A 12,991-nucleotide genomic window follows, 5' to 3' on the forward strand; every position below is an offset into this window, starting at 1 on the left:
GGAACATATACTTGATCCGTGTCGGACCAGGGAGATAACACAGTCTCTTCTCAACGCGTGCTTTTCTTCCTCACCCTCCCCACACCTTACTGCAATCTTTTTGGCAGTGTGAAGACTGACTTGGTTTGTATTGAAACTCATTTTACGAAATGAATGGGTAACAGAGAGGAGACTTCCTCCTGCTAACACAACTATTCCCCCGGTAAATGAATATATCTTCCCACCAATGGCCAGAAATAGATTATTTAAAAAACTCCGGTATCTTCATATAATGGGACCACCACAGTATTGTGGTTGTTGAGCGTGGATTCTGGAGTCAGAATAACTCAGATATGAATCCTGCCTCTCTTGTTAAGAGGTGTGTGACCTCAGGCAGTGACCTAGCCTTGCTGGTCTCATCTTTAAAATGGGGATAATAAGAATAGCTCCACCTTTGATTGTAGGGAAGACTAATTGAATTTGTACATATAAAGCACCTAGAATGGTGTTTGGCATTGAGAACAAATGCTCAATTACTGTTATCTGTTATTCACGGGATGTAAACAGTCCATGAAAAATCCCATTGATAAAAGGCCCTCCACCCACCACAACTCCAGGAGGATTCTGGGAATCTCCAGGTAGGATCATGAATGAAGAAAATGTCTTGCATCTCATTTCTTCTCCAAGACGTTTTCCCCCTTTCTACTCAAAAATTCTTTTGATTTGCCATAGTCTTGTGCCGATAAAGATAACAGTTCAAGGAAGTATATCCTTTAAATATGATAACTAGCGTCAGCTAGATAAGCGTTGGACTCATAATGTTTAGAACTCTTAATAACTTGGGTTTAAGCTCTCTGAAATCGAAACAATCAAAGTGGTGGCTGTGTCAGCTTCTCCGCAGAAGCAAAAAATCATCAGAGGCCAGAGGAAGTTAAGACATTTGCCTTTCTCCTGCAAGGATTTCTCATCTTACGTATAAAATACAGATTACTGGTCAAAGCATCAGGCTTTAGGGAAATTAAGATCTGGCTTGTGGAAGGAATGAAAAAGTATTCATCTGAGGAGTTCTGCAATGCTCCACGGGGGTGGGGGAAGGGCACTGCTTCTCTTACGTCCAGCCCATCAAGATTACCCTCCAATCTGACATTTCTTAATCTGAGTTTATTTTCCAGGCCATTACGTTGAGTTCTCAATGTTTCACCCCCTTTAAAATTCTCAGTTAAAATAGCATATTGACACTAATCATTCCTTTTCCTTACTTCCTTATTTTTTTTTTCTTTTCTCCCACTATTTTTGTTGATTTCTTTCTTTAATGCTTTTTCCATCACTATTTTTGAGTAGACCTGGACATTTCTTTGCGTCAACGCAGGCCGATCGAACTTAATAAATGAAGTTTGAGTCTCCCAAAGGAGACAGAGAAACAGGCAGGCCTGTATCCTGGATTGTGGAAACCAAAGGAATAGCAACGTGGAAGCAGATATTGATCTTTACAGTACTTTTCCTGAAAAACCACAAACTAGGCTACCAACCAAGAAGATAATAGTACACATCCAAAGCAGATCTCCTAAGCACATTGTGCCACCAACTTCCCTTTCATTTGCCATCGGTGTCATAGAGCTGAACCATGAAGATCTTTCTCTCACCAGTGAACGTGCTCTTTCTGGTTATAAACAGAGAGAGCTTCTCTTGACCTCGTTTTTAGGCAAATCAGATCTCCCAGAATCCTGAAACCTCTAGGTGAACTGGGGTTTAAGTTCAGAAGAAAGAAAAATAAGAAGAAAAGGTAAATTCCAGGAATTTTGTGGCCCCGTTATCTGAAACAGAAGTTCAGTTAGTTCAAGTGAATGTACTTAAATCTTAATATCGCCACTTAATAGTTCCATGTCCGGGATCTCAAGTTGAGGGCGTGTGCACACGTTTGTTTAATTAGTATGTCTGGGTGCGTGTAAAACTGGGGCCACTTATCCAAGAACAGACTTTTGGGGTTTTCTTTAAAAATGCTCTCAGATCTCTCGCAATTTTCCCTCATTTGTATTGTCTGGTGTCGGGGGAGCCTTGACTATTTAACATCCACCTGCAGGTGACCGTTCCTAAAAGGCCACGTGAAAGCATTTCCATGGCTCTCCAAAACAGAAGAGATGCTTTCTTCTGCTATGTATCCTGGTGTTCGATCATCATTTTTTAGGCATTCAAAAGCTCCCTTTCCACATAGAACCCTTCCTAAGTATTGCTGTCATGTGTTAAGTCGTTTTGTGCTTGGGCTGATGAGATGCATATGAAGGATCTGGCTAGAAATATCTTTGCAAGGTTTTCCTCTGTTTTTGTTTTAAATCCAGAATGCATTTGCTTTTTCTGAAAAATAGAATTCTTTGGGTGGTTAGGTTTCTAGGTCAGTCCTCTGAAAATTTATTTAAACTTCAAGGCAGCTGAATTGGAGTGTTAAAGTCATTCCCAATTGTTTCTTTGGGAAAAACAATGAACTGGTCCTAATGAATTTTGAAAGCAGGCTGAGAACTCTGCTCTAAATACAGCTCCAGTCTCCAGAGTTGAATTTCCCTTCCATCTCTCTCCTCCTTTTCCACTCAAGGACAGATGAGTTTTCTCCTCCCTTTCCCACTTTAACTCTTTCCCAGGGAATTAGAGTGGATTTCTCCTTCCCGCTCATGTCTCTTCACCTAACAACAGGACCCTCGGAGGGTACTGCCTAGCGGCAGGAACAGTGAATCCAATTGTGAACAATGACAGCGGGGTCAAGAGACAATCTTCCCACAGCCCATTCCTAAAAAGGGAATATCTGATGTCAGCCATGTAGTCCTTAGGGACCATTGGTAATAAAGAATAGCAGCGGCAAAACTATGACGACAGTAAAAAGATCAGTGGTTGTCAGAGGTTTGGGAGGGACGGATGAAAAGACAGAGCAGAGAGGATTTTTTGAGCCGTAAAAATACCCTGTATGATATCGTAATGGTGGATACATGTCATTAAACATTTGTCCAAATTCACAGGATGTACAACACCAAGAATGAACCCTAATGTAAACTATGGACTTCGGGTGATCATAAGGTGTCACGGAAGATTCATCAGTTGTAACAAATGTGCCACTCTGGGGGGGGGGGGGGATGATGATTATAGGGAAGACTGTACGTGTGTGGGGGCAGGGGTATACGGGAAATCTCTGCACCTTTTTCTCAACTTTGCGGCGAACCTTAAACTGCTTTGCAAAAAAACATAATCTTAATTGTTTTAAGGAAAAGAAGGGGGAGAGGGAAGAAATACTGAAAGTGGAGCAGTTCTGGAAATAAAATATATAGTCGCTCACGCTGTAGAATAACTATAACCTTGCAGGGTAGATGTGATTTCACCTCCATTTCACAAAGAAGGTGACTGAAATAATGAGAGGGTAAATGACTTAAACAAGGTCCCTTGGTCCACAAGTGACAGAGCTTAGGATTCTAAATTCTGTTCATGTCAACAGTATCAGCTCAGTCTTTAATGTACGATTGTCGACAAGTGCACTTCAATAAAACATGCAATTGCCTTCAAAGCACGAGGTCAGAAATGCAGTACAAACTTCTTTTCACTGTTAATAATCAACTTGCCTTTGTACATTTAAGAAAAACAAAGTGACTAAAACAAGTGGTTTTGCTTTTTTTTTTTTTTTAAAGCATGCTCTATTTTAAAGATTATTATTCTACTTTAGCAATTTGAATGTTAAGGTCCTGAAAATTTGAAAAGCATAGCTAATAGAATATAAAATAAAAATTTATTATAGGAATCAAGGAAGGGCTGAGCATTAGGACTTTTATCAACACAATTTATTCCATTAATACCTTAGGGGGAAAATACAGGATTATACTATTACGTGATAAGAGAAATTGATATAATTCAGTAGGCATTTATGGTAAAATCTCTAGGTAAAATGAAAATGGAAGAAGATTCCGAAACAAGATAGCGTATTTATTGGAAAATAACAAATAATGAATTATTAAAGAAATTCTTGTTAAAACCAGAAACAAGAAAGAGCTGCCCAGTATTACTGCTATAGTTCAAAAAGTGTTTTGGAGGCAGCTAGAATTAATGGGAGCATGGCCAGAAAAAGGAGGGAGTTACACAGAACTGGGGCCCAAGAAACCCGCATGGAGATTCCCCTCAGATCCTGGGCCAGGAGCTGAGAGGTGCATGGATTAGTCTTGACTCTGTGAATCCTGCTGGTGGGAGGCTGAGGGCTAAACAGAGATATCAGAGATCACACCGAGCTTGAAGATACTGGGACTGTGGCCCAATCAGAGTGGAGAATCCTCAATGAAAACAAAAGGCATTCTTTAGATCGAGACCCTAGAAAGCCAAATCTTATGAGTAAAATCTATATCCTAGAGTCAGGGCCATGCCCTAGAACACAGAATAAAAATAGCAATAGACCACCTTCAGAAAGCCTCAGCAAAGTCTGACTAGATCAAGATCAACCAATTATGTAACTACTACCAAAACAAAGCTCAATAACCTTTAAAAGAAGACAAATAATCAGTTCTCCCTATGATGTATCATTTACAATGTCTAACATGCGATCAAAGATTACTAGACTTGCAAAGAAGTAAAATGGGAAAAAAAATGGGAACAGATCCGGAAATGACTCCGATGTTAGGATTAGCAGATGAGGATTTAAAAACACCTATTATAATATGCTTAAGGATGTGAAATTGAACATGAATAAACGTGAAGTAAGAGATGAGGAATCATAGTAAAGATAAAATCTATAAAAAAGAGCCAATGGAAACACTAAGCTGAAAAATACAATGTCTAAAATAAAAGATCCCCTGGATAAGCTTAACAGCAGATTGGACACTACAGAAAAAAGTACCAATAACCTTGAAAAAAAGCCCAACAGAAATTTTCCAAATTGATGAACACAGAAAAAGAAGATTGAAATAAAAATAAACAAAGCATCAGTGACCTGTAGGACAATATAAAGTGATCTAACAGAGTGTAACTGAAGATATAGAAGGAGAGGGGAAAGAATAGGAAACAAAAAATTAAGCAATAGTAGCTGAGAATTTTTGAAAACTGAATAAAACACATTGATCATCAAGAAAATCAAACCTAGGTATATCATAGTCAAAGAACTGAAAATCAAAGATAAAACTGTAAAGCATTCAGAGAGAAAAGAAAGACACATTGTCTACTAGGGGACAGAGATAAAAATTATGTATGAGTATTCCTTCTGGAAAACGGTAAAGGTCAAAAAACAATGGAATGATATCTATAAAACACAGAGGAAAAACCGGCAACCTAGAATTCTACAGCCAGTGAACATATCCTTTAATAAATGAGGTTTGAAAAAATTGCTAGAAAAAAGAAAGCTGAGAGAATTTATAACCAGCAGATCTTCACTCCAAGAAATGCTAAAGGAAGTTCTTCAGACTAAAGGGAAATGGTAACAGATGGAAACTTAGTTATACAGAGAGAAATCAACACTACCAGACATAGTAAATATGGTGGTAAATTAAAAAAAAAAAAAACCTGCCTTTTGAAATTTAAAAAATTTCTTTAAAAGAAAATTGACTCTTTATAATAACACTGGGTTGTGAATTTTATAATATGTATAGAAGTAAAATATATGTCAATTTGTAAAGGATGTAATAGAAGTGTATGGAATCATACCACTGCAAGATTCTCACAGTTTACATGGTTTACATGGTATAATATTAATTTAAGTGGACTGTGACAAATTAAGAATGCATAATGTGAACCTAAGGGCAACAATTAAAAAAAATACAAAGAAGTATACATTTTAGGTTATGTTAACAGATGATCAATAAATGTTGCTCTCACAATTGGAAATCCATATGTAAAAAAAAAAAAAGAGCTTCAATCAATACCTCACACATATACACATATCCACAATACCTACACACATATCCACTCAAAGTGGATCACAGACATAAATATCAAAGCCCGAAATCTAAAACTGATAGAAGAAAAAAAGGAGAAAATATCTGTGACCTTGGGTAAGGCAAAGGATTCCTAGATAAGACACTAAAAGAGAGACTCATAAAAGAACAAGCTAATAAATTAGACGTAATCAGAAATAGAAATTTCTGCCATATATAGGGAGAAAATGAAGAGTGGAAAAAGACTGGCTACAACCTGGGGGAAAGCACTTGCAAATCATGTATCTGATAAAAAGACCCGTGTCCAGAAAATACAAATTCAATTGAGAATTCAAAATCAAATATTCAAAATTCAATATGGATTTTAATAAGAAAACAACAACCCAATTTTTAAAAATGGTCAAAATTTGAATATTCCCATCACCAAAGAAGATATACAGACAGCAAATAAGCAGATTTTTAAAATGCTCATCTTAGTCATTAAGGAAATGCAAATTAAAACCACAATGAGATGCCATCAAACATCTATTACAATGGCTAAAATTACAATGACCATATCAGTGTCAGTGGAAATGTACAGCAAATGAAACATTCATACCCTGCTGATGGCAATATAAAATGACATGACCTCTTGGGAAAACAGTCTGACAGTTTCATAAAATGTTAAATATACACCAGCCATAGGATCTAGCCATCCTGCTACCAGATATGAACCCAAGAGAAAAGAAAGCATGTGTCGACACAAAGACTTGTGCACAAATATTCATAGAAGTTTTACTAGGAGTAGCCAAAATTTGAACACGATCCAAATGTCCATCAGTAGGTGAATGGGTAAACAAATAGAATACTTCTCTGTAATAGAAAGGAATGAACTACTGACATGCACCCGAAGCATGAACCAAAATTCATTATGCTGAGGAAAGAAGCTAGATTAAAAAGGGTATGTACGGTATGATTCCATTCGTCTAAAAGTCTAAAAAAATCTAAATAATCTACAGTGACAGAAAGTGGATAAGTAGTTACTGTGTGGGAATTTTTAAAAAGGTGGGGTGGGGGTGGGGAGGAGAAGAAATGGGGGAAAAGATTACAAAGAAGCATCAAGAAAACTTCTTTTGAAAGTGATGGGTATGCTTATTATATTGGTTATGGTAATGGTTTTACAAGTGTATACATGTGACAAAAGTTATCAAATTGTATACTTTAAATGTGTGTAGTTGACCTGTTGTCAACTATGCTTTAATAAAGCTGTTTTTAAAAAATGCTAAAAGAAAAAATAAAATAGAATACTAATTATATGTGTGTGTATACGTATATATAAAATATATTTTAAGTGTATTTATTTTGAGAGAGAGACAGTGGGAGAAGGGCAGAGGGAGGGAGAGAGAGAATCCCAGGCAGGTTCTGTGGCCAGCCCAGAGCCCAAGGTAGGGCTCAGTGTCACCACCATGAGATCATGACCTGAACCAAAATCAAGAGTCAGACACTCAACTGACTGAGCCACCTAGGCGCCCCAATACTAAAATATATTTTATTAACCCAAAAGAAAGCAGAAAGGAGAAATGAAAATTAAATATTTGTACTAATCAAAATACACCATTAATACAAAGGCAAATGATAGGAGGAGAAGATCTCTTTCTCTTTCGATAGATAGATAGATAGATGGTTTGAATCCAGAATATGTAAAATTTTGTATAAATCAATATTTTAAGAAAAGAAAGCTCACTTCAAATGGGCAAAAGTACTTAAATAGACACCAAGGTAGATTAAAATGGTCAAAAGACATGAAAAGGTGGTCAATATTCTTCGTCAAATGCAAATACAAATTAAAACCACCATGAGATACTACTTCATTTCCGCTGAAAAGTCTACGACCTCAAATGTTGGCAAGAATGTGCTGTACTGGCACTCTCATACATTGCTAGGAATACAAAATGGTTCAAGTACTATGGAAAAAATTTGTCAGTATCTTATAAAGTTAACTATGTACCTCCCTATGACTCAGCAATTCCATTTTAAGTGTTTAACTACAACCATCAACAACAAACCCCAAAAATGAAAAACAAAAAAACCCCCACAAAAACAGATATCCACAGCTCCATTCCAAGATGGTGAGATAGGGAGTCACCTGGGTGGCTCAGTTGGTTGAGCTTCTGACTCCGGCTCAGGTCATGATCCCCTGGTTTGTGAGTTTGAGCCCCACGTGGGCCCCTGTGCTGACAGTGCAGAGCCTGGAGCCTGATTCAGATTCTGGGCCTCCCTCTCTCTCTACCCTTCCCCCACTAGCACTCTGCCTCTGTCTCTCAAAAAGGAACAAATGTTAAAAAAAAAAAAAAAAAAAAAAAGGAGAAGGCCAGGTAGGAAGACCCTGAACTCACCTCCTCCACAGAACACACTGAATTACACCTGTTAAGAGAACAGTGCCTCCAGAAGAAGAACTGAGGAAGGACTGAACAGCTTGTGAACAACCAAAGACAGAACAGCAAGAATGACAGAGACACAGTGACATGGGGAACCCCCACCTGTGACACTGTGAACTAGAGTGGGGAACTTCAGCATTGAGGGACCAGGAGCAGATCCCTCTGTCCTCGGGCACAGAAACAAAACAAAACCAAACAAACAAAACAACCCATGGCTTGAAAGAGCAACCAGCATATAAAAGAGACAATTCTAGAACTCTGCCAAGCAGAGCTGCAGGGAAGCTCTCCAGGTCAGAGGGACTGGAGAATTACACATTAATGCTCCCACCCCACCCTAAAAACCTTGATCAGAGCAGCATCTGGACGTTGTAATAGGTGAGACTGGTCTTCACAGTGAGCTTGTGACCTCAGCTAGCCCAGTGGCCACATGCCCACACCAGCCCCAGTAGCACTGGGGCATGAGAAAAAAAAAAAAAAAAAAAAAAAAAAAAAAAAAAAAAAAGCCAAGGCTTAAAAGGGCTGAGTAGAGGAGCTGCAGTAATGTTCTCTCCCCCTCACTTTAAAAGCCCAGAACAGAGCAGGGTATGGATGCCGTAACCAGTGGGTCTGGTCATCACAGTGAGCTTGTGACCTTCCCAAGACAAGGATCTGCAAGCCCACACTGGCCCCAGGGGTGCTGGGTCATAGAAAATAAGCTGTCTTTTTTTAATTATTATTAAAAAAGACTTAATTTTTAAAATTTTAATTAATTTTATTTTCTTTGTCTTGTTTTTATTTGTCTTTGTCTTTACTTGTCTTTGTTCTTTTTGGTTTTTCCTTTTATTTTTCTCTCATTTCTTTTTTCTCTTTTTTTCTCTTTTTTACTTTTTTCTTTAATTTTTTAAATTATTATTCTCTTTTCTCTATAAACAAGCAAGCAAACAAACAAAACACCCAAAACTGTGGTTTACAAGAGTAACTAGCATATACAGCCACAGCTCTAGCCAGTCAGCAAACATCACCATGCACACATTGTCTACGGAGGGGACACCATACACAGGACCATTCTGTTAAATTTAGGAGAAGTAGCCATTCTACCTAATCCATGGAAAAAACACATAGTCAAGCAAAATGGGGAGAGAGGAATATGCACCAAAAGGAAGAATAAGAAAAAAAAAAAAACTCAGAAAAGAAACTAAATGAAACAGAAATAAGCAATATGCTGGATAAAGAACTTAAAGTAATGACTGTACGGGTACTCACTGGACTGGTAAAAAGAGTGGGAGAACTCAGTGAGACCTTCAATAAAGAGATAGAAAATAGGGGCGTCTGGGTAGCTCAGTCGGTAGAGCGACCGACTTCGGCTCAGGTCATGATCTCACAGCTCGTGGGTTCGAGCCCGCGTCGGGCTTTGTGCTGACAGCTCGGAGCCTGGAGCCTGCTTCTGATTCTGTGTCTCCCTCTCTCTCTGCCCCTAACCCACTCACATTCTGTCTGTGTCTCTCTCAAAAATAAATAAACATTAAAAAAAAAAAAGAGATAGAAAGTATTTAAAAGGACTGATCAGAGTTGAAGAAAACAATAACTGGAATAAAAAACACCCTAGAGGAATGAACAATTAATAAGATGATCCAGAAGAACACATCAGCAATTTGGAAGACAGGGTAATGTACAGCACAGCACACAAGCTGAAGAGCAAAAAGAGAAAAGAATTTTTTTTTAATGAGGATAGATTAAGAGATCTTTTGGACAACATCAAACAAAGAAATATTCACATTATAGGGGTCCCAGAAGACAAAGAAGAGAGAGAAAGGTGTAGAAAACTTATCTGAAGAAATAATGACTGAAAATTTCAGCAGGGAAGGCAATTAGGGAAGTAGGGAAGGAAATAGACATCCAAGTCCAAGAAGCACACAGAATTCCAAACAAGATGAACACGAAGAGGTCCACACCACAGCACATAACAATTAAAATGTCAAAGGTTAAAGATAAAGAGAATCCTGAAAGCAGCAAGAGAGAAACAAAAAGTTACATAAAAGGGAAACGCCATTAGGCTATCAGGTGATTTTTTAGCAGAAATTTTGCAAGCCAGAAGGGTGAGGCATGAAATATTCAAAGTGTTCAAAAGAAAACCTTCAACCAAGAATACTCCACCTGGCAAGATTATCATTCAAGTTTAAAGGAGAGGTAAAGAATTTCCCAAACAAAAGATAAAGGAGTTTATCACCACTAAACCAGCCTTATAGGAAATGTTAAAGGAACTTTAAGTGGAAAAGAAATGGCCAAAATTAGACATAAGAAAACTATGAATGGGGCATCTGGGTGGCTCAGGTGGTTAACTGTCTGATTCTTAACTTTGGCTCAGTCAGAATCTTACAGTTCATGCGAACGAGCACTATGTCAGGCTCTGTGCTGACAGCATGGAGCCTACTTGGGATTCTCTTTCTCCCCCTCTCTCTACCCCTCCCCTGCTTGCATGCACTCTTTCTCTCTCAAAATAAATAAACAAACATTAAAAAAAGAAAAATATAGGGCATCTGGGTAGCTCAGTCAGTGTCCAACTCTTGATTTTGTTTTTTTTTAAATTTTTTTTTCAACGTTTTTTTTTTTTTTTTTTTTTTTAATTTATTTTTGGGACAGAGAGAGACAGAGCATGAACGGGGGAGGGGCAGAGAGAGAGGGAGACACAGAATCGGAAACAGGCTCCAGGCTCCGAGCCATCAGCCCAGAGCCTGACGCGGGGCTCGAACTCACGGACCGCGAGATCGTGACCTGGCTGAAGTCAGACGCTTAACCGACTGCGCCACCCAGGCGCCCCTTGATTTTGGTTCAGGTCATGATCTCACAGTTCATGGGGTTGAGCCCCACACGGCTATACAATGACAGAGTGGAGCCTGCTTGGGATTCTCTCTCTCCCTCTCTCTCTGCCTCTCCTCTGTGTGCTCTCTCTCTCTCTCTCTCTCAAAATAAATAAAAAAATGTAAAAAAATAAAAGAAAACTATGATAAAAAGATGTAAAATATTAATACATATACATAAAATATGGAGAAGAAAGTAAAAAGGGAAGAGAAGGGGGAAAATAAAAAGAAAGAAGTTTTTTTTTTCCTTTTCTTGTCTAGAATGTGTTTGAACTTAAATGACCACAAAATTAATATAGACTTCTATTTATTTAGGATGTTATATGAACATCATGATAACCACAAACCCAAAACCTATGACAGATACACAAAAAATAAAGAGAAAGAAAACCAACACTATAGAAACTTATCAATCACAAAGAAAGAGAGGAAGAGAAGAGGAGAAAGAGACATAGAAGAACTACAAAAACAACCAGAAAACAAATTTTTTAAATGGCAATTTTACCTATCAATAATTACATTAAATGTGAATGGCCTAAATGCTCCAATCAAAAAACATAGAGTGGCAAAAGTCATAAAACAACAAGACTCATCTGTATGTTGCCTGCAAGAGACTCGCCTTGGACCTAAAGACATATAGACTGAAAGTATAGAAATTGAAAACCTTCACTATGCCAATGGAAGTGACAAAAAAGCTAGGGTAGCAATGCTTATATCAGACACAATAGACTTTAAAACAAAGACTGTAACAAGAGACAAAGGAAGGCATCACATGATGGTAAAAAGATCAATCCAACAAGAGGATATAACAATTGTACATAAGTACATATGTAACACTGGAGCACTTAAATACATAAAGCAAATATTAATAGACAAAGAGAGAAATTGAGAGTAATACAATAATATTAGGGGAATTTAACACCCTACTTATATCAATGGCTAGATCATCCAGACATAAAATCAAAAAAGAAACAATGTCTTTGAATGATATATTGGAGCTGATGGACATAACAGATATATACAGAACATTCCATCCAAAACAACAGAATACAAATTCTTTTCAAGTGCATATGGAACATATTCCAGAATAGATCCATATTAGGCCATAAAACAAACCTCAATAAATGTAAGAAGATGGGACTCATACCATGCATCTTTTCTGAGGACAATGGCATGAAATGAGAAATAAATCACAAGAAAAACAAAACTGGAAAAAACAAACATGTGGAGAATAAGCAACATGATACTTAACAACCAAAGGGTCAACAAAGCAATCAGAGAAGAAATTTAAAAAAAATACATGGAGACAAATGAAAATGAAATCACAATGGTCCAAAATCTTTGGGACACAGTGAAAGCAGTTCTAAGCAGGAAATATATGGCCTACCTCAAGAAACAAGAAAGAGCTCAAATAAACAATCTAACCTTACACCTAAAGGAACCAGAAACAAAGAACACATAAAGCTCATGGTGATTAGATGAAAGAAAATAATAAAGACCAGAGCAGAAATAAATGACATAAAGAAAAAAAATCAATGAAACCAACAGCGGGTTCTTTGAAAAGGTAAACAAAATTGAAAACCCTTAGCCACACTAACCAAGAAAAAAACAAAGAGCCCAAATAAAATAAGAAATGAGAGAGGAAAAGTAACAACTGATACCACAGAAATACAAATAACTATAAGAGAATACTACAAAAAAATATAAGCCAACAAACTGGAAAACCTTGAAGAAATGGATAAATACCTGGAAACATACAATCTTCCAAAACCAAACCAGGAAGAAATAGGAAATCTGGACAGATCAATTACAAGTAACAAAATTGAATCAGTAATCAAAAAACTACCAAAAAATAAAAGTCCAGGACCAG

This window comes from Panthera uncia (assembly GCF_023721935.1).
Source record: "Panthera uncia isolate 11264 chromosome B2 unlocalized genomic scaffold, Puncia_PCG_1.0 HiC_scaffold_25, whole genome shotgun sequence".
Classification (NCBI taxonomy): Eukaryota; Metazoa; Chordata; class Mammalia; order Carnivora; family Felidae; genus Panthera; species Panthera uncia.